General features: G+C 39.8%; 1 protein-coding gene and 1 pseudogene across 2 annotated transcripts in view; one reads left to right on the top strand and one right to left on the bottom strand.

The window, feature by feature from the left end:
* Window positions 1–22,492, bottom strand: part of CLCN5 (chloride voltage-gated channel 5) — a 161,556-nt gene that overhangs the window by 123,012 nt on the left and 16,052 nt on the right. The gene's annotated exons all lie outside the window — the stretch shown is intronic.
* On the top strand, window positions 15,622–15,722 carry LOC115932500 (uncharacterized; annotated as a pseudogene).

Raw genomic sequence — 22,492 nt, 5'->3', positions numbered from 1 at the left:
ACAGGCATGGGCAACCTGGTGTGCGTGGACACACACATCTTCCCTCCTCTGTTTTGCGTATCTTGGGACACATAATCCCACCTAATCTGAATCTGGAAGTCATGCTGACCTGTGAGAGGTCAGTTTTTAGTAGAGAGAAGGGTACAGAAGCCAGATTTCATGAGCTGAAGACTGAAAGATAAGGAAGTATAGATGGCTCTTTTAACATACTTTGAAATAAAGTATGAGAAAAAGATATCCCATTAGCCTATGGGGATAGTATGATTAAAAAGAAGATTTTGGGGTAGGAAATGAAAGGGGGATTCTTGGATATGTCTGCAGGCAGAATAAAAAGCTCTTTAAGAAAAACACTGAAGATACAAGAGAGAGAAGGGAGATGATTAATGGAACAGAATATCTTAAAAGATGCATCAGGGGATAGGTAAAAAGGAAAATGAGGTTAGCCTTGGAAAAGATGATATTAAAAGAATGAAGATGAAAGTACCCATGGAAATAAATGTTTGGATGGGAAAGAGAAAGTTTGTGACCAATGGGCTCTCTCTTTTCTCCAGCTCCCCTCAGCAGGTAATCTATATAACTAGATTACCTGCTGAGGGGAAGCTGGGGATAGAGAGGACTAAGTTAGGAGGCCTGAGGGGTGTGGTAAGAAAATGGAACAGTTGCTGTGGGAATTTGGAAAATAAACCAACCAGGAATGTGTAAAAAAGGATTAGTGAACAGCCGTTGAGGATCCAGCTGTGGTTAGAAATCACAGTTTGGTCATGGATATAATCAGCATGGTGAGACAATTTTCCCTAGTACTTACTCAGCAGCCTGGGAACAGAACAGAAAAAAACAGATGCTGAAGTCCATCTAGGTCTGGAGATTGGCAGGGCAGGTGCAGTGGAACAAGAGGGACATGAGGGAATTGAGGATACTGTGGGAATTAATATCAAATGGTTGGCAGGGTCAAGTGGGGGTTAGAAATGCTTGCTGGGTGGGAAAGAACATAGAAGCAGGAGAAGGCTAGAAAACTTCCTGGGAGAAAGGGGAAGGAACTGGAAGTGTTGATGATGTCAAAGAGGTTCTGTGAAAGTCAGGGAACAGGAGATGTGAAAGGCTGGAGGTTTTAGTCAAAAAGCTGAATTTCAGAGTTTAAGTATCAGAAGTAGAACAGTTCCAGATGGTGACATGATTAATAAGTGTGCCCCCCATATGAAGAGGTTGCTGAAGCAGAGTGAAAATGGAGGTCATATTATCGTAGGGCAAGGAAATATCATGCTGGGACATCTGATGATGCATCAGGGAGGCTACTGGCATGGTCTGGGATGATGCAAGGAGTCAGAGGAGCATAGAAGACTAAGCTAGGTTCCAGAGGTCTCATAGAATGAGAGCAAGTAACCTAAAGATAGGTCTGTGCCAATGAAAAGAATAGACATAATAACTGATAGCATGCACGTCAAAGAATAAGGTAAAAGGAAAGTTGTTGAACAACATTCTGGCACCAGAAGCTAGCTTAAGATTGAGGAATTATCGGCAAATGAGCAGGCTTCATTTAAGATGACTGTAGAGAAAACAGTGTCATGAAGGGAAAGAGTTCTGGAAAAAAAATGGCTGCGAATATATGGACATGCTTGACCAAGGAACAAGAGTTCTGGGAGGGCACAGGAGATCTGAGAAGGGAATGTCAGCCAGGAAATAACATGCTTATGAAAGGGGAAGGTCTGTGTTGCACTTATAAAAGGAAAATTCCATCCTTTAGGATGCCGAGAAAGCAATGAGAGGAACTACAAACTTTGTAACTAAGTTTGACCAAGAAAGAAGAACTGATTGGTAAAAGTAGAAGTGAAAGAAACTTTAGGAAATATGGCCATGTCATTTTAAGTATTGTTGGGTAATAACCACAAACAAATAAACAAAAACAACAGGGAATGAAGGTATTCCCCAGATACTGAGAATGAGAATTTCTACAAGAGACCACAGTGACCCTTAAGTGGACTAATGTGTAAGAGGAATAAAATATTTGGGAGGATAGGTCTCAAAATATTATCAATCCCCCATGATCTTGAAGAAAAGAAAAAGGAGAAGTGACTAAAGAACACAACAAAAGCTACACAGAAAACAAGCTTTTAGGCTACAGGAACTAATGTAGCTATAGCAGGTGCAGATTTTTCAAAGTAAGATCATCTACCCTAAGTAGAAGATATATGTGAACAGGTGACAGAGAGAGAGCAAGCGAGCAAGCAAGTAGAATGACTCAGTTCCTATTTCTATTTCATCTTAAATGATAAGAATAATTTTTCAAACTGGAAACAGTAGCACAAATGTGAATAAGAGTTCATCACAGCCCAACCGATGTAGAGATAGTGAGAGTAGCAAGCAGTTTCAAATGAACTTGGACCTGTAGGCCCAGATAAAGTATATCTTATAGTATTGAGATAACCTGCTTTCCTGATTGAGAGGCCACTGCTGGTAATCTCTGAAAAAAATCATAGCAGACTAGAAAAATTTGGCTGTTACTTGTAAAACTAAAAAGCTGGGGTATTTCTGAAATGGTTCTGAAAACAAAGACTGCTAATCTTGATGGGAAAAAAATCAGTTTATAATGAACTAGTAAACAGATGGTTATGAACAATGATCAGGTCATGAGAATCATAGACTGAGGTAATGGAACGAAGTCTTTTTGAGTTTCAGTAAGTCACTGAAGACATTTTTTCCCTATAGAATATGTTCATATGAGACAGGTATGTCCTGAACAAGTAGGATGATTTATGATTGATCAAATAACCTTACTCAACAAGAATGCCACTGGAACAAACTATTGCTAAATGCAACAACAACTGGGATGAATCTCAAATAAATTATGCTGAGTGAAAAAAAAACTAATCTCAAAAAGATATATACTGCACAATTCCATTTATGTGACATTTGTAAAATAATATAATTATAGAGATGGAGAACAGATTAGTGTTTGCCAGGGATTAGAAATGAGGAGGAGGAAGGGATGTGGCTATATAAAGGGACAGCAAAAGGAAGTCTTGTAGTGATAGTAAAGTCTCTTGATCATAGTGGGGATGGTTACACAAAGCTGCATGTGATAAAGTTGCATGGAGCCTCTCTCATTTCTTTCTCTCTCCCTCCCTTCCCCCATTCCCTTTCTCTCTCCCTCTCCACCTCTCTATCAATAAGCCCTGCGGATTGTATCAATGTCAGTTTCTTGGTTTCAATATTGTACTATAGTTTGTAACATGCTATCACTGGAGGAATCTGGAGGAAGGGTACATGAGACTTCCCTGTACATTTGTTTGCAGTAACCATAATTATCTGAATCAATAATTGTTTTTAAAATAAAAAGAGTTTTTAAAGAATACCAATTAATGGATCAATGTCAACCTCACAGAAGATCAACTTGAATGCTTCAGGGCTCTGTACTTGGCACTACTGAAATACCACCAAGTTAGAAAAGACAGCGGAAACATGATCATAAAATTCATGAATGATATAAAACATGGAGACACAGCCAATGTGTTTCAAATAGAGCTAGAATCCAAAAATACCAACAGGCGAGGCTAGGAACTGAAAGGTAATGGAGATAAAGGTAGAACTCACCATTGTATCCCCAGAATGCAACATAGTGCCTGGCACAAAGAAGACTCAAAAATTATCTAGTGAAAAAATAAGTGGATGCAAGTTTTAAAATGGTTAAAACAGTTTAATGGGACTTCATCTAAAAAGCTCTTCAGTCAACAGAATGATAATATTCCCTCAAACTGGCAGAATATGCCACTTCATTAACAAGGTATGTATTTTTTTTTCTTTTATAGAGACAGAGTCTCACTCTGTCGCCCAGGCTGGAGTGCAGTGGCGCAATCTTGGCTCACTGCAGCCTCCACCTCCGGGGTTCAAGCAATTCTCATACCTCAGCCTCCCAAGTAGCTGGGATTACAGGAGCATGCCACCACGCCCAGCTAATTTTTTGTATTTTTAGTAGAGATGGGGTTTCCCCATGTTAGCCAGGCTAGTCTTGAACTCCTGACCTCAAGTGATCCACCCGCCTTGGCCTCCCAAAGTGCTGGGATTACAGGCATGAGCCACCACGCCCGGCCACAAGGTATGTATTTTTTAAGAGAGAGGAGAGGTAAATATTATATTATTGTTGTGCTCTGTACTAGCTCAATTGCCTATACAGGACCAAGTCAATTCCTGAGGGCCAAATTTTAATGGAGATATGAATGAACCTGAGTATATCCCAAATAAGGCAACTAAGATGGTTAAATATCTGGAAATCATGTCATATAAAGAACGCTAGAAGGAACGCAAAGTATGCAGTTTTTAAAAGATAAGATGTGGCAGATAGAAAGGACAAGTTAGATAATAATTATAATGTAGGTTAAAATATAATGATAATATTAAATACCTTGTTGTAGGTAACACATCACTTTACAGCTTACAATGTGCTTTCATACATGTGTCCTTACCTGTCCCGTATCTGAAAGACTAGCAAGTGGGGAAAGGGTTATACTTTCCTCTGTGCAGCCACAGTGGTTAGAGATAACAGAGACAGGTTTCAGCTGAATATAAGGAAGGATTTTCAAGCATTTCAATCTCCATGACAACTGAATAACAACAGCAAAAGCAACAATAGGCTAGTAGACATTAGTACTATACATTTATTAGCTGATTCAATGATCCCAACACTCCTATGAGGCAGATACTATTATCACCATCTTACAGATGAGAAAACTAAAGCACAGAGGAGTAAAATGTGGCTATAACCACAGCTAGTCAAGTGTCAGAGCTAGAATTCAAATCCAGGCAGACCCACTCCAGAGTCACTGCTTGTGGGGTAGCTGGAACAATCACCTGCTAAGGCCACTGCAGGGTGAGTGGCATGCCAGCCTTAGTCAGAGGCTGCACTAGATCAAAGGTAAGACAATAGGATTTTAAGAATCTTGGAAGATTAGGCCTGTTTGGATTCAAAACCCAGTGTGGAACCCTTCTGGAAGTGGCATGGCTCCAGTCTAAGGCTAATATTAGCTCTAATGTCCTAAAGCTGATTGGTCCTAAAGCAGAGTGAAGGCAAGAGAATCAGGCTCAAAGAACTAAGACAGACCTTTGGAATAGTGGTACAGTTCTATACAGATTGGGATTGGTTTTTGGCTTTCCCAGAATTTGTCAATTTGAAGATCCATTAGAAGATCAGTCTCATCATAACCAAATCACAAAAGTATCGGTGTACTATTTACTATTCCAACCCCTGCCCCCATCAACTGATGAAACATATATTAAAATAGCAAAATTCACTACAGTTTGACAGTTTTAATTAACAAGTTCTCCCAGCTCAAACAACATAAATTGAGATTTCTACTTCTGGGGAAATAGAGCAGTAGGGTTTTCCTTCATTAAATATTAAAAAAAGAAAGAAACCTGCCATGTTGAAAGTCAGTTTAATAGTTGCTAGGTTGAACTGTCTTTGGAGTACACAGTAAGTACATCATTAAAAGTAAAGACAGAATGTAAAGATACTGAGTCAAATCTAGATGAATGTCTGAAAAATAAATTGAACAGTGAAAAGCACACGAAAGTCATTATAATAAACAAGGAGTATTCAAAAGCAGTCAAATTATCTGAGACTTTTACAGTGGCTATGCTTATGGTACCTCATGGGGGACTCATGGGCTGGGGGGTGACTAAACAGCTAATCGGAAGCTGTTAAAAAAAAAACATGCCAACTCTGTAAAACACAAATACTTTGGTGGGTGTCTACAGATATGTGTATTCCCATCCTCAGGGTTCTGGTTGGAGCTTAAAGGGTACAGGTTTCAACTAAGGGCCAAAGAGCTTTGACTGTTTTAGAAACAGAGGCAACAGTCAGTCCACAAGACGAGGCAAGAGGCTGAGGTCGACACTGCCTACAAGGGGCATAACCTAGAAAATGCAGCTAGTTGGGTGGAATGGTGGTGGCACAGGGATAGGTGGTGGGTAGGATTCTCTTATTTACTTAATTAGAGACTCTGAGAGGTTAAGTGACCTGTCCTGCATAACACATGAAAGGCGAGTTAGTAACAGATCCCAGAGTTAAACCCAGGTCTATCTGTTTAAAAAAAATCAGCACTAGTCTATCAGTCATAAGAAACAGCTCTGCCACTAACCAGCCCAGTGACTCTGGACCAATTACAGCCTAAGGCTCAGTTTCCCCATCTACAAAAGAAAGGGGTGGCATTTGGGGGAAAAGTTAGTTTTTTGATCTCATCTTATCCCAAAGGAAATGCCACAAAGATTCAATCTTTAACTGTAACTAAAATTATAACTATTACTATGAGAAATAGGTCCATCCCTAATATTTACAAGGCCAGGGGCAAGAATATAAGTATAGGCTCTTAATTCTCCTTCCTTCTCTCCACTACCCCACTCCTTCCTACACAGCTAGGAGCCTTGGCCGCCTGTGTGTAGACCACTCAGTCCACACAGCCAAGCTCCATCCATACACTTCTCCCACCAAACAAGCACCCCCTTAGACCCCTTAGACCTAGAAGAGCTCACACATATGGCACAGTCTCTCCTTGAGAGGACAGATCCAGGGCAGAGGCCCTCAGAAGCCCTGGAAGCACATTGAACAGAGATTCCTCAGCTTCCAAGTACCTAGAGTATGGTCTAGAACAGGGGTGTCCAATCTTTTGGCTTCCCTGGGCCACACTGGAAGAAGAATTATCTTGGGCCAGACATAAAATACACTAGCGATAGCTGACGACCAAAAAAAAAAAATCTTAAAATCTCATAATGTTTCAAGAAAGTTTATGAATTTGTGTTAGGCCACATTCAAAGCTGTACTGGACCGCATGTGACCCACAGGCCGCGGGTTGCACAAGCTTGGTCTAGAAGAAACAGGCAGGAGTTATGGGTAGGCACATCTCCTTGGCCCTTAGAATTCCTTGCTCTGTGGTGAGATATGTGTAAAGTACAAACCATAGAGGAAAAGGCTGATACATTTGACTGTATAAAAGTGGAAAACTCATGGACATTAAAAATAAATCTATTACAAAGCAAATATCAAAACTGAGAAGCAACCTGTGCAACATTATGAGAGTCACTATCCTTAAAAATAACTTATAAATAAATTTAAAAGTGCCCAATAAAGAACTGTCAATAATACAAGCATATGAAGAAAGTCCAACATCGTCGTAATTAAAGGAATACACTACAACAAAAAGCCCTTTTTGACTTACCAAATTGACAAGCATTTTCTGAACGAGAATACACAGGATTGGCAAGAGTTCAGTTGACTACTGGGGATAGTATACATTGATCAATCTTCACCCTCCTACCTATCCAATTCTACTTTTTAGAATTTATACTAAAGAAACATTAAGTATATACAGAAAGATTTAAGTATGAGGACATTCACTGTAGCACATGTAATGATAGGGAACACTGGAAACAACTTAAATATCCAATAACAGTGGATTAATTAAATAACTCGTGGTACATCAATAAAATGGAGTAGTCAAGTGTTACTGTAGGCTGGGCACGGTGGCTCACACCTATAACCCCAATGCTTTGAGAGGCCGAGGCAGGAAGACAGCTTAAGTTCAGGAGTTCAAGACCAGCCTGGGCAACATAGTGAGAAACCATATCTACAAATAATTAAAAAATTAGCTGGCCATGGTGGCCTGCACCTATGGTCTCAGCTATTTGGGAGTCTGAGGTAAGAGGATGGCCTGAGCCCAGGTGGTCAAGATTGCAATGAGCTGTGATCGCGCCACTACACTCCAGCTTGGGCGACAGGGTGAGACCTCGTCTCAAACAAAACAAAAACACAAAAAAGTTATTGTAGATGAAGAGTTGTCAATATAGAAACATATCTACAACGTAAAGATGAAAAAGATACTTTACAAAATGATGTGATCCATTTTTTATTAAAGTTACACACACACGGCCGGGCACAGTGGCTCACGCCTGTAATCCCAGTACTTTGGGAGGCCGAGGCAGGCTGATCACCTGTGATCTGGGAGTTCAAGACCAGCCTGACCAACATGGAGAAACCCTGTCTCTACTACAAATACAAAATTAGCTGGGCGTGGTGGTGCATGCCTGTAATCCCAGCTACTTGGGAGGCTGAGGCAGGAGAATCGCTTGAACCCAGGAGGCGGAGGTTGCGGTGAGCCGAGATTGTGCCATTGCACTCCAGCCTGGGCGAGAGTGAAACTCCGTCTCAAAAAAAAAAAAAAAAAAGTTACACACACACATCTAGAAGTCTATATGCATGGGTGTTAACAATGGTTCTCTCTCTTTTTAAATCTGGGATGTTAAAATTTGTTGTTTCTTATTTATGTTTTCTAATTTTTAAAACTGGTTAAATACATATTACAATAACATATTACATTTATTTTTAATTTTTTAAAGAGAAGAGCTACATTACCATTTTTAACTAAGGGATTCGGCTACTGTAACATTCTATAAGAGTATCCATTTGTAGCTTTAACATTTTAGAATTCTATAAAAGGAAAAGCCAACTAACTGTACAGGTGTCCTCTGGAGAGCAGGAAGGAGTCACTGAATCATATTCTATGTTAATGGGGCAAAACTCTATTAGCATAAAACAAACAACTGGAAAAAAAAACCCACCTGGAAGACAAAGTCAGCCCGTCTGCAAATATAGACTGGAGAGTCCTTCCAACTTAAGGGTATAGGTTCTTTTCTTTCCAGGTTTTATCTTGAAAATAATAGTCTTTTATTTCCATTTTTTTTTTTTGTAAAGCCAAATGACCTCCATACAAAACCAAACCAATCCATTTGACAAATAATTGGTAGCTGAAAGGAAAGGCCAGACTTGAACATAGTGGTACTGGTGGAGTGAGGAGAGTTATTTTTTTCCCCCACTGTTCCCACTTCAAGGTAGAGCTACTTCTGTTAGAGTAACATTCCCAGCCTCTTTCTGCCCCTTTCTTTATTCTTCCCCATGGTAGGAGCTACAATTATTTGCCCAAGAGATTAGACAAGAGAAATTCAAGTTAAATCTAAATTTCAAGATGGGGCCATTTTAACTACAGTTTAAAAACAATTTATCTGCCTGCCCATTCATCTATGCATAACTAGAAACATATGCACAGGCATATGTGTGTTTCATCACTTGCTGCCTGGCTGATCCAGGATGTCAGAAACCAAAAGACTTAGATAAGCAGTGTATTCTATGATTGGAAATTTCTATGTATATGCAAGACAGGGGTCTGATGAGGAAGGCATATCAACATAAATGGGCCCTTAAAAAACCCACATGTCAAGGTATCTGACCTCTCTCCATTTTGTGCCACACAGAGTTTCCGTTTGGTGAAGAGAAAAGCATGTCAGCTCAGTGACCTGTCACCTAGTTCTGCATGTTCCTTTGAGTATAGAGGGGACCTCTACTGAAATCCTATCCATCTTTCTCCAACCAGCTCAAATGTCACCTCCTTCCTAAACCTTCTACCCTCATGCTAGCTGCAAATAACCTCTTGTACTCTTAAGATTCTAAGCCCTTTGTTTCTACCACTCCATTATATATGATTTTATGTACAGTTGTGTGTGTACATGTTCTTTTACCACATTATAAGCTCCTTGATGGCAAAGTCTAAGTCACTGATTTTTATATGAGCCACAGTATCAACACAATGCCTTACACAGTTATTCAATAGATGTGTATGGGACTAAAACTCTAGAATGTACCTAAGTTTAAAAGCTTCCTTGTTCCTTACCCCTTAATAATGCAAACATTAGAGAATAGGCCTAATGTCACCTTAGAGACTTAATGGCTACAACAGCAAACTTTAATCCAATGTATTTAATTTTTTGGCTTCCTCAGCCTTTAGTCTCATGTACATGATATAAGCATGAGATATCACCCACCTCTAGAGCAGTACTGTCTAACAGAAATATAAAAATGTAAGCCACATATGTAATTTGAAATTTTCTGGATGCCACCTTAAGAAAAGCACAAAGAAATGGGTCAAATTAACTTTAACACTCTAATTTATTTGACCTAATATATCCAAAATATTACTTCGATGGACATAGAGAGTAAAAGGGTGGTTACCAGAGAATGGGAAGGGTAGTGGGGGACTATGGGAAAGGTAGGTATGGTTAATAGGTACCAAAAATAACTAGAATGAATAAGGCCTACTATTTGATAGCACAACAGGGTGACTATAGTCAATAATAATTTAACTATACATTTTTAAAGAACTAAAAGAGTATAATTGGATTGTTTGTAACACAAAGGATAAATGCTTGAAGGGACAGATACCCCATTCTCCATGATGTGATTACTATGCATTACATGCCTGTATCAAAATATTTCATGTACCAAAATATTTCATGTATCAAAATATTTCAAGTGTATATAAATACATACACTTACTATGTACCCACAAAAACTAAGAATTAAAAAAAGCAAAATATTATCATTTTAACATGTAGTCAATACAGAACATTGTTGAGATATTCTACATTTTTTTATCATGCTGTCTTTGAAATCTGGTGTGTATTTTACACTTACAGTATATCTCAATTCATACCAGGAACTACTTATTAGCTGTGAAAGCTAGTTACTTAATTTCTCTTTGCCTCAGTTTCTCAACTTTAAAAGGCGGGTAATAATGGTATTTACCTTACAGAACTATATTGAGGTTTAATAATATGTGGAAGGGCTTAGTACCTGATAAATTGTAAGGATTCAATAAATACTAACTACCATAATCCTCCACCATATCATCTACCTATGAAAAAACTTGAGCTTAAAAAACCAAGTGTATTTCCCAATTTCATAAAGCAAATCAAATGCTGGTTCTACTCCCTGTCTTTTACATAGTTGTCTATTAAACCATGCAGGGCAGCTGGGAGCAATGGAAAATCATATTTTTTACCCATTTAAAATTCCAAAGTGCTAGCCAGATGGAGTTTGGGAGTCAGTCCAAAGAGCAACATTCTTCAAAATGGTAGCTTAGAGAAATGCCATCCAGCTGTGTTATACTAACGGTCCTTTCACCCTACCACTTCCTTTAAGCTCTGTCCCCATTTGCTGTAATATTTCATCCATGTCACCAAGTGAAAAAGTAACATAACTTCTTGTGTTTTACTCAGCATTATTTTGGGTTATTTTGTTGCTTTTTTAAGATGACTGGTAACATTGAATATTCTTGCATAAATGTGCAAAACATCCAGCACCTAAGATCATTCAATCTTCGACATACTTGATTCTGCTCTTCAGGAGACTCAAAGCAGAAAAGATGTTATACAGAAGCCATAGCCAAATCGAAGGAATAATGGTCTGGGAATCAAGGAATCTGATTTCTGGCCTTGGGTCTATGAATAAATCACTACATTACCTAAGGCAACTCATTTACACCCCTGAGCTATATCACAGTTTAAGATACATTCACATACAGTATTTAGGACTAAGTATTAATATGCAATAACTCAACATAAAATTTATCAAGTCTCAACATTTTTGTCTGTCGCTCTTTAAATGTTCTGGCGGTAAGTTCCCCTTGAAAAAAAATCAGCACTGAAAAAGTCTGGGGATAATTTACTTTAATAGTCAAATAACCAGAACACCTAGAAAAGAAAATAAATGGTCCATCTATCTGATATGTATGCTGTTATTAAAAGCCAAACAATTGTCATATCCTCTAGCTTTCAACTAGGTAGCAAGGTTAAGAATTACAGGACATCAGCATTAATACAAAGGGGCATCAATGGTCACCGCCATGGATCTCCTGCCCTACCCAAAATTCCCTTCATCAAGGTTCCTCAACTTCAGCATTACTGGTATCTTGGGTCAGATAATTCTTCATGGTAGGGAGTTGGCCTGTGCATTGTAGGATGTTTATCAGCTTACCTGGCCTGTTCCCACTAGATGCCAGTAACGCCTCCCCACAATTGTGACAAACAAAAATGTCTCCAGACATTGCTAAATGTCCCCAGGGGGTAAAATTGCCCCTAGTTGAGAACCACTACTATGGATCCTGTCCATGATTATCCTAAATTTCTTTGGAATTAAGCTTTTACAGAGACTGGCAATTTTCAGTGTGTAACTGCTTATGCAACACAGCCTCATTAATACAACATGCAATGATACACTCTCATTGGCAATCTTTCCAATTAATTTGCATTTAATACACATATAGTAGAATATACTTTTGCAAAATGACCCATTACACTGCAGAGATTATCCATGTATCTTTTTCAGAGCCAAAACAATGTTTTCACATGAACAGTGATTTTGGTAGCTAATATTTTAGATTAAGATATTTATATTTTACAACCCATGATATATTTAATGTTAGCACCCTGGCTTTAATTTACTGACCAAAGTTTTCAATATACTACCCATCTACCACCCCATTCTCCTTAAGCCCCCATACTTAATTGTTACCCGCTGAATTGCTCATGTGTTCTGGTTCCCAGTGATTAAGCCCTATACTCAGCCACCCACCTTTTCATCTAAAGTACTGACAGAGGGTTATTCTATTTCCTTGGGTCTATGCATATAAGCAAATTGGGAAGGAGTACTAATGAGAGGTTATCAGCTGCAAAATAACAGAATCAACCAAACATGTAAGGAATATCTACCGTTTAATGCTATAGAGACACAAAAAGAAATAAATATAAGACATGAAAGAACCACAGAATTAAAAAAAAAAACACATCAACCATATGCCGAAAGCCATTCAGCTAGCTGATTTTATATGCTGATAGTGGAGCATCCAAGTAAGGGTATCCTGATTGCAGCTATCTAGAGCTTAGAGCTACCTTTATAGATTTGGGACTCAACACCCGGAGAAAGAACACCAATCCGATAATGGTGGTTACGTCTGAGGATGAGGTTGAAGGGGCATTTTCACTTTTTACTCTAGATGCATCTATATTATTTTTTAATAGGAACATGTAATTGTGTGTTACTTCTATAATTAAAAACCAAAAAAAAAAAGGTAAAGCCAGGAGTGTAGATAAAATCTCTGAGGCAGCGAGTATAAAGACAGAAAAGGTAAAGAACTTTACACCCCTGAATATGGACATAATTAGGAGGCAGGAGGAAACAAAAGTAATGGAGAAGCAGTGACAGAGGCAGGCAGAAAGGGAACTAGAGGAGTACAACTCTGTGGCCAAGGGAGGGAAGTTTCAAAAAGGAACTGAACAGTCAACACAACCCAAAACGGGAAAAGGTAGAGAAATAAGATGGCAGAACAGAATTTAGGTCAGAAAGAGGCTTCTTAAAAATCATAACCTCCTCCCTACATCACGTCCCTCAATCTCTGAGGAAATTGAGGCCCAGAAAAATTAAGTGGCTGACTAGATAGGTATTGGTAGCTAGAAGATACAGCAAAGGAAGACCAGAACATGTTTATGGACGACAGTGAATGGGTCCAGTGGAAAGGAAGAGAAGAAGAAACCAGAAGAAAAGAGGTATAATTGAATAAGTAGTATCTACAATAAACAGAGAAGGGACTGAAGCAGAAGTAGACAAAATAATACAGCTTTTCCTCTGAGGCTGGATAACTTGTTTCCTTTTTGTTTGGGTTGCTATATAAGGAGGTGAGGGAAATCCCTCAAACTGAGTACCTGGATTTCCCTCAGAATTCTACCCTTGGCACCTTTTCCCTCTCAAAGTATACTCATATCCTAGGCTTCATATATCATCTATACATGAAGGATCCCCAAATCTCTACTCGAGCCCAGACCCTCTCTATACCCCAGGCCATGGGGAAATGAACATCTCTATGTGAATATCTGATAGGCACCCAAATTCAAATCATCTCAACTTTGCTCCCACTCCAGCACTCTGTCTCAGTGGAAGGCCCCACACAATGAATGACTTCAGGCAAACTACTGAACATCATCTCTCATTTTATCTTTGTAAGTAGATGAAAAAACATTTGGTGGATGACAGTAAAGTTAGAGTCACAGCTGTTAGAGCAGCCTTACCCAAGTGAGTGTTTGTTGATGGATAACAGTAAGTTAAAAAGTCTTGGCCAGGCGTGGTGGCTCATGCCTCTAATCCCAGCATTTTGGGAGGCCAAGACAGGTGATCACCTGCGGTCAGGAGTTCAAGACCAGCCTGACCAACACAGAGAAACCCCATCTCTACTAAAAATACAAAATCACATGGTGGCACATGACTGTAACCCCAGCTACTCGGGAGGTTGAGGCAGGAGAATCACTTGAACCCAGGAAGCGGAGGTTGTGGTGAGCCGAGATCACGCCATTGCACTCCAGCCTGGGTAACAAGAGCGAAACTCCATCTCAAAAAATAAAAATAAAAAAAAGAAAAAGAAAAAAAGAAAGTCTTCAATTAGCCTGATTCAGAGCTATGCCAAATATAGCAGACAGACCATAAGGTGACCCCCAATGACGCCCACCTCCTGGTATTCATGTCCTTGTTTAATCCCCTTTCCCTGAGTATGAGTGGGACATGTGAGTAGGTTCTAACCAATAGAATATGGCAAGGGTAATGAGAAGCCACTCCCATGACTAGGTATATATGTGTATATTATTGATTCCTTCTTGCCATTGCGAGAGACAAACTGAGACTTTAATCCCTCACTGGCCTTGAAAAAGCAAGGTGCTGTTATATGAACTGCCTATGGAAAGACCATGTGACAGGGAATTGCAGGCAGTGCCTAGGATCTGAGGGCCTCAATCCCACAACCACAAAGAACTAAATTCTGCCAACAATCATATGAGCTTGGAAGAGAACCCCGAGCCTGAGATGAGACTACCGGCTCTGCCAACACCTTGACTGCAGCCTGTGAGACCCTGAGCAGAGGAGATGGCCACAACCATTTCCTGACCCATGGAAACTGCAAGATAATAAATGGTTGTCGTTCTGAGCAATTAAGTTTGTGGTAATTCATTATGCAGCAACGGAAAACAAATATAGCAAACAATGTTTTATTAATTACTTGGATAAAGATATTTATGAAAAATATGTGATAATAAAGCTAAAACTAACAAGAGGAACAATAAATAAAAATTTAATTATATTAATATTTAAGTAAAGGTATAGAAGGGTTCTTGTTTAAAAAACTAGGCTGAGCACAGTGGCTCATGCCTGTAGTCCTAGCACTTTGGGAGGCCGAGGTGGGCGGATTGCCTGAGCTCAGGAGTTCAAGACCAGCCTGGGCAACACAGTGAAACCCCGTCTCTACTAAAATACAAAAAATTAGCCAGGCGTGGCAGCGTGTGCCTGTAGTCCCAGCTACTCAGGAGGCTGAGGCAGAAGAATTGCTTGAACCCAGGAGGCGGAGGTTGCAGTAAGTGGAGATCGTGCCACTGCACTCCAGCCTGGGAGACAGAGCAAGACTCTGTCTCCAAAAAAAAAATTGAAAGGGCGGCCGGGCACGGTGGCTCATGCCTGTAATGCCAGCACCTTGGGAGGCCAGGGCGGGCAGATCATGAGGTCAGGAGATCGAGACCATCCTGGCCAACATGGTGAAACCCCGTCTCTACTAAAAATACAAAAAAAAAAAAAAAAAAAAAACTAGCTGGGCGTGGTGGCGCGAGCCCATAAATGCTGCTACTGGAGAGGCAGGAGAATCGCTTGAACCAGGGAGTCGGAGGTTGCAGCGAGCTTAGATCACGCCACTGCACTCCAGCCTGGTGACAGAGTAAGACTCCATCTTAAAAAAAATAATCGAATGATACAGAGAAGATTAGCATGGTCCCTGCACAGGGATGACATGCACATTTTTGAAAAAATTAGAAGAGAAAGGGACAGACAGAAACTTGGAGGAAAAAGTGGGTTCTGGGCTCATTATGAGTTCATAGTAAGAAATAATTATCCAAAACCCAATACTATTTGCGGCCATATTAACAGGGTATAATGTACAAAACAAAAAGTCTTATTGTGCCACATGAACTGGTTAAATCAGATCAATAAATACTTCCTGGGTGACTCTACTTAAGGAATTAGGAGGAATAGAGGGATGTATAAACTATGTTCCTATCCCTAAAGTATCTTCCACTCTACTGGGGAGCTAACATAAACATATAAGAAAGTTAAACCATAATAAAGAAGTTAAATAACAGTTTAAGACAATGGCAGAAAAGATGTAAAGCTGGCATTACAATTTATCTAGCAACTAGTTAAAGGTAATAACAGACACAGGAGTTCAGAAGAGGGTGATAACATATCACATGATAAATATTATGACTACTTTGCAATATGATATAAAAGCGGGTGTATTTTAGACCAATATCCCTGATGAACATCGATGCAAAACTCCTCAATAAAATACTGGCAAACCGAATCCAGCAGCACATCAAAAAGCTTATCCACCACGATCAAGTTGGCTTCATCCCTGGGATGCAAGGCTGGTTCAACATACGCAAATCAATAAATGTAATCCAGCATATAAACAGAACCAAAGACAAAAACCACATGATTATCTCAATAGATGCAGAAAAGGCCTTTGACAAAATTCAACAACCCTTCATGATAAAAACTCTCAATAAATTCGGTATTGATGGGACGTATCTCAAAATAATAAGAGCTATTTATGAGAAACACACAGCCAATATCATACTGAATGGGCAAAAACTGGAAGCATTCCCTTTGAAAACTGCCACAAGACAGGGATGCCCTCTCTCACCACTCCTATTCAACATAGCGTTGGAAGTTCTGGCCAGGGCAATCAGGGAGGAGTAGGAAATAAAGGGTATTCAATTAGGAAAAGAGGAAGTCAAATTGTCCCTGTTTGCAGATGACATGATTGTATATCTAGAAAACCCCATCATCTCAGCCCAAAATCTCCTTAAGCTGATAGGCAACTTCAGCAAAGTCTCAGGATACAAAATCAATGTGCAAAAATCACAAGCATTCTTACACACCAATAACAGACCAACAGAGAGCCAAATCATGAGTGAATTTCCATTCACAATTGCTACAAAGAGAATAAAATACCTAGTAATCCAACTTACAAGGGATGTGAAGGACCTCTTCAAGGAGAACTACAAACTAATGCTCAACGAAATAAAAGAGGATACAAACAAATGGAAGAACATTCCATGCTCATGGATAGGAAGAATCAATAATGTGAAAATGGCCATACTGCCCAAGGTTAATTTATAGATTCAATGCCATCCCCATCCAGCTACCAATGACTTTCTTCACAGAATTGGAAAAAATTACTTTAAAGTTCATATGGAACCAAAAAAGAGCCCACATTGCCAAGTCAATCCTAAGCCAAAAGAACAAAGCTGGAGACATCACGCTACCTGACTTCAAACTATACTACAAGGCTACAGTAACCAAAACAGTATAGTACTGGTACCAAAACAGAGATATAGACCAATGGAACAGAACAGAGCCCTCAGAAATAATGCCACATATCTACAACTATCTGATCTTTGACAAACCTGACAAAAACAAGCAATGGGGGAAAGGATTCCCTAGTTAATAAATGGTGCTGGGAAAACTGGCTAGCCATATGTAGAAAGCTGAAACTGGATCCCTTCCTTACACCTTATACAAAAATTAATTCAAGATGGATTAAAGACTTATATGTTAGACCTAAAACCATAAAAACTCTAGAAGAAAACCTAGGCAATACCATTCGGGACATAGGCATGGGCAAGGACTTCATGTCTAAAACACCAAAAGCAATGGCAACAAAAGCCAAAATTGACAAATGGGATCTAATTAAACTAAACAGCTTCTGCACAGCAAAAGAAACCCCCCTCAGAGTGAACAGGCAACCTACAGAATGGGAGAAAATTTTTGCAACCTACTCATCTGACAAAGGGCTAATGTCCAGAATCTACAATGAACTCAAACAAATTTACAAGAAAACAAGCAACCCCATCAAAAAGTGAGAGAAGGATATGAACAGACACTTCTCAAAAGAAAACATTTATGCAGCCAAGAAACACATGAAAAAATGCTCATCATCACTGGCCATCAGAGAAATGCAAATCAAAACCACAATGAGATACCACCTCACACCAGTTAGAATGGCAATCATTAAAAAGTCAGGAAACAACAGGTGCTGGAGAGGATGTGGAGAAATAGGAACACTTTTACACTGTTGGTGGGACTGGAAACTAGTTCAACCATTGTGGAAGTCAGTGTGGCGATTCCTCAGGGATCTAGAACTGGAAATACCATTTGACCCAGCCATCCCATTACTGGGTATATACCCAAAGGACTATAAATCATGCTGCTATAAAGACACATGCACACGTATGTTTATTGCGGCACTATTCACAATAGCAAAGACTTGGAACCAACCCAAGTGTCCAACAATGATAGACCGGATTAAGAAAATGTGGCACATATACACGATGGAATACTATGCAGCCATAAAAAAGGATGAGTTCATGTCCTTTGTAGGGACATGGATGAAGCTGGAAACCATCATTCTCAGCAAACTATCGCAAGGACAAAAAACCAAACACCGCAAGTTCTCACTCATAGGTGGGAATTGAACAACGAGAACACTTGGACGCAGGAAGGGGAACATCATATACCGGGGCCTGTCGTGGGGTGGGGGAAGGGGGGAGGGATAGCATTAGGAGGTATACCTAATGTAAATGATGAGTTAATAGGTACAGCACACCAACATGGCACATATATACATATGTAACAAACCTGCACGTTGTGCACATGTACCCTAAAACTTAAAGTATAATAATAATTTTTAAAAATTTGCCTAGATAAGACCATCAAAGGAAAACATACTCAGAAAGTCAGGACAAGCCTTTATTAGCTGGAAGAGTTCACAGTATTAAGTGGATATCAATTGATGTGGGGAAGATTCTATACTCATTGCCCTACATTATCCATCAAAATTTCTTTGCTTTACTTCCTGGAGTACTAGATATGAATTTGAAAGGACATTTTAATTCAAACAAGTATTCCAGATAAATTAGAATGAATTCGAGTGGCATTCTTGTTGAATTAAACATTAATCAAGATTTAAAAAAAAGAATAAATGGTGTTCAATTTATTGAGTTCAAAACTGGGGTGGGGGATACAGAGGCAGAGAGACTCCAGAAATGCCCTGACTACTGTGCCACCTTGAGTGCCCAGAGAAGTGCAGGTGGCAGTGGTTGTGAATGTGTGTATTGGGTGGGGCAGGGAAACACACAGCCCCATTCTCCTGCAAAAAAAAAAAAAGATACTGATTGAGAAAGATATATCATCGGGCAGGTAAAAAAAAAGATATTGATTGAGAAAGACATATAATAGGGCAGGTGGTAGAGACTGGAGTAATGGGAACAATTGTGAGAAAGGAAAAGGCTATGTAATTTCAGGCTGTAGAAAGACTGGAATCGGGTAGAAAGACTGGAATCATAAATAATGCAACTTTTGAGATATTTTTTCTGGTTGTGGGAACCAGAATATGAGGAGCTGCCTGGAGTTTGGTTTGCAGTTGAACCTGGACCTGGAGGTTATGCCTAGAGAACAAGGCAGAAAGATTCTTATCTTTGCTGGTGATCACAGAAGCTGTTAGAACTGGCCTCAGCTTGGACTGGGCATGAAGGAGGGAAGAATTGGGAGAAGAAACCAGACATCCTAGAAAGACAGACAGAGAAGATGCTGAGCTCTGATTGGGCTGGACTTTGTATGTGCTCAAAGCCTGTACTTGACTGCCCTGCATGGAGGATGTTGCTTACATTTCTCATTCCATAATAAAGTATTCTGAGTTGACTGAGGTCAAGAAAGAGAAAAGAACCAATAATAATAGCTATCATTTATGAGTACTCACCATGTGCTTTTTTTTGAGACAGACTCTTGCTCTGTCACCTAGGCTGGAGTGCAGTGGCATGATCTGGGCTACTGCAACTTCTGCCTCCTGGGTTCAAGCAATTCTCATGCCTCAGCTTCCCAAGTACCTGGGACTACAGCCATGCACCACCACGCCTGGCTAGTTTTTGTATTTTTATAGAGATGGAGTTTCACCATGTTGGCCAGGCTGGTCTCAAACTGGTCTCAAGTGATCACCCGCCTTGGCCTCCCAAAGTGCCGGGATTACAGGTGTGAGCCACCACACCCAGCCTACCATGTGCTTTTAAAAGTGCTTTACATGGATTAACTCATTTAATCTTTCCAGTAACGGTATAGCAGATAGGAACTGAGGCATAAAGTGGTTGGGTAGTATTCTGAAATTGTAACTGGTAGAGCCTGAGTCTGAGGCAGTCTGGCTCTAGAACCTGTGCTTTTAGTTATTCTGTATTTCTAGGACCATAGCTCCCAGAATCCCTTCTTCACTGCCACCCCCAATCAATCAAGGTAATGGCCAGCTGTGAAAGAAATTTCCTATTAGAGTACTCTTGCTGTGGCCCTAACGAGCAAGTGAAATCATTTCAAGGGAGTGAGAAAGCAGAGGCTTGAATAAAGCCTGTGGGTAAGTGAAATACAACCCTGTAGCCAAAATGCTGTATTCTTTCTAAATTTAAGTAAGTGATTTTGTATCTTCTGTGTGGAAGACACTATTAGGTATTATGGGTGGGACTAAGAAGATTCAGAAGCAGATACCGTCCTTCCAAAAGCTAGTCTCTGAGGAAGTTAAAACATGTGCACTAATAACCATAACCCAAACTTATGTTAGAGACATGGTTAGAGAGTTGTGGACTACCACAGAAGTTAGACAAAGGTGAGGAGGTAGCATCTGAGGAAGACCATGCAGTATGGGTAGGTTCTTCTGTAGCTGGAGATGTCAGAGATATGATTTCAGTCAGCAAAGTACCAGGTACATTTGAGGGAACATGAAAGTGTCATGCCAGGCCTGTTATATTTATATACATTGTCTCATTAACTCTTCGTAAAAACCCTTTATTGACCAAATGATTTAATTGTCAAAACCAGGACACTTTGGAGAGTGGAGTATGAATCAGATGGAATAGGAATAAACAGGGGCCCAGGAAAACCAGGACCTATGAGGCAGTTGTTATTATTCCCATTTAACACGTTACAAAATGAGGCCTCACATCACATAGCTAGGAGTTGGTGGAGCTAGGATGTGAATCCAATTCTGGCTTCAAAACTAAAAGATTCATACTTCATTCCATATACAGTGGGATGCAATTGAAGGGCTTTGGGCAGAGAGCTGTCATGGTCAGAACTATGCAGGACAGATGGAAAAAAGAGACTGGAATTGGGGTGATGAGTTAAGAGATTGCTGAATAAGATTCATGTAGAACATTCTAAGTACCTGTATATAAGATGTTAACTTTGGAATTTAAAGGAAGTGATAAATGTAAGAGATACCACAAAGCACAAAGGAATAAATGACAAAGTTAGACTACTGGGCAACTTTTTTTTTTTTATTTAAGTTTTAGGGTACATGTGCACAACGTGCAGGTCTGTTACATATGTATACATGTGCCATGTTGGTGTGCTGCACCCATTAACTCATCATTTACATTAGGTATACCTCCTAATGCTATCCCTCCCCTCTACCCCCTACCCCACGACAGGCCCCGGTATATGATGTTCCCCTTCCTGTGTCCAAGTGTTCTCATTGTTCAATTCCCACCTATGAGTGAGAACATGTGGTGTTTGGTTTTTTGTCCTTGTGATAGTTTGCTGAGAATGATGGTTTCCAGCTTCATCCATGTCCCTACAAAGGACATGAACTCATCCCTTTTTATGGCTGCATAGTATTCCATCGTGTATATGTGCCACATTTTCTTAATCCAGTCTATCATTGTTGGACATTTGGGTTGGCTCCAGGTCTTTGCTATTGTGAATAGTGCCGCAATAAACATACGTGTGCATGTGTCTTTATAGCAGCATGATTTATAATCCTTTGGGTATATACCCAGTAATGGGATGGCTGGGTCAAATGGTATTTCTAGTTCTAGATCCCTGAGGAATCGCCACACTGACTTCCACAATGGTTGAACTAGTTTCCAGTCCCACCAACAGTGTAAAAGTGTTCCTATTTCTCCACATCCTCTCCAGCACCTGTTGTTTCCTGACTTTTTAATGACTGCCATTCTAACTGGTGTGAGGTGGTATCTCATTGTGGTTTTGATTTGCATTTCTCTGATGGCCAGTGATGATGGCATTTTTTCATGTGTTTCTTGGCTGCATAAATGTTTTCTTTTGAGAAGTGTCTGTTTATATCCTTCGCTCACTTTTTGATGGGGTTGCTTGTTTTCTTGTAAATTTGTTTGAGTTCATTGTAGATTCTGGATATTAGCCCTTTGTCAGATGAGTAGGTTGCAAAAATTTTCTCCCATTCTGTAGGTTGCCTGTTCACTCTGATGGGGGTTTCTTTTGCTGTGCAGAAGCTGTTTAGTTTAATTAGATCCCATTTGTCAATTCTGGCTTTTGTTGCCATTGCTTTTGGTGTTTTAGACATGAAGTCCTTGCCCATGCCTATGTCCTGAATGGTATTGCCTAGGTTTTCTTCTAGGGTTTTTATGGTTTTAGGTCTAACATGTAAGTCTTTAATCCATCTTGAATTAATTTTTGTATAAGGTGTAAGGAAGGGATCCAGTTTCAGCTTTCTACATATGGCTAGCCAGTTTT

This window comes from Gorilla gorilla, chromosome X (assembly GCF_029281585.2).
Source record: "Gorilla gorilla gorilla isolate KB3781 chromosome X, NHGRI_mGorGor1-v2.1_pri, whole genome shotgun sequence".
NCBI classification, from domain to species: Eukaryota; Metazoa; Chordata; class Mammalia; order Primates; family Hominidae; genus Gorilla; species Gorilla gorilla.
Note: the sequence above shows the minus strand (reverse complement) of the source record. Positions and strands in the feature narration are given on the sequence as shown.